Source organism: Arachis hypogaea, chromosome 18 (genome assembly GCF_003086295.3).
Source record: "Arachis hypogaea cultivar Tifrunner chromosome 18, arahy.Tifrunner.gnm2.J5K5, whole genome shotgun sequence".
Classification (NCBI taxonomy): domain Eukaryota; kingdom Viridiplantae; phylum Streptophyta; class Magnoliopsida; order Fabales; family Fabaceae; genus Arachis; species Arachis hypogaea.
Genome location: NC_092053.1, coordinates 36,719,545 through 36,720,496, shown reverse-complemented (window position 1 = coordinate 36,720,496; position 952 = coordinate 36,719,545). Strand labels below are relative to the sequence as shown.

At 45.8% G+C, this 952-nt stretch overlaps 1 non-coding gene across 1 annotated transcript; it reads right to left on the bottom strand.

Annotated features, from left to right (window-relative positions):
* Positions 1–603: 603 nt before the first annotated feature.
* Positions 604–710, bottom strand: LOC112773862 (small nucleolar RNA R71). Its single transcript, XR_003188387.1, has one exon. It is a non-coding gene; the product is annotated as a small nucleolar RNA R71 (small nucleolar RNA).
* Positions 711–952: the final 242 nt, after the last annotated feature.

Genomic DNA, 952 nt, shown 5'->3' with positions numbered 1-952 from the left:
AAGAGTGATTCCTTCACTTACCCTCTGCTTGCTGCTTGTTGAATGTATGACAGGTAGAAGGGGAGAAACTTCATCTTCCTTCGATAGTGAACCTGAGAGGACCTTCGTTAGAGTAAGGAAGGAAGCAAGAGGCAAAGGCATAGTTGGAGAGGAACTAGTGGAGGAGGATCTGAGAACCACCATGGATGACGAAGTGCAAAACAATATTGGAAAGGATGTTGGCAATCATGTTGGGCAAGAGAGGAAAGTCTTAGGCTCCTACATCAACCCAAATCCAGGAAACTGTGGCAGCAGCATTCTGAAGCCAATGCTAACAACTTTGAGTTGTAACCTCAACTCATCAGACTTGTCCAAAACAACTGGTCATATGGAAGAGGTGCCCAGGAGGACACAAACCAACATCTCACTACATTCTTGAGGATTTGTGACACTGTAAAGTCCAATGGTATACACCCTGACACCTACAAGCTACTTTTGTTCCCTTTCTCACTCAGAGATAAGGCAGCAAAGTAGTTGGAAGCATTTCCCAAGGAGAGCTTAACCACATGGGATGATGTGGTAAACAAGTTTCTAGCAAGATTCTACCCTCCACATAGAGTCAACAGGCTAAGAGCTGAGGTGCATACTTTTAGACAGCAAGATGGTGAAACACTCTATAAGGCCTGGGAGAGGTTCAAAGATTTGACAAGGAAATGCCCACCGGATATGTTCAATGAGTAGGTGCAACTACACATCTGTTCACACCCTGGTTCAAGCTATCCGATCCGGGATGTTCAGTAATAAAGCGACCGACCTCTTCAGGTCAGGCTGTCCGACCTCTTCTCAAAAGAGGTCGGTCAAATCGACAGAAAAGCCCAGTAAAGGGCCCAAATAGAGGAACACGACCCAAATCCAAAGGCAGTCCAAGCCTATAGAGATAAGGGCGGTTCCCTTGAAGATAAGCTGACCTCAA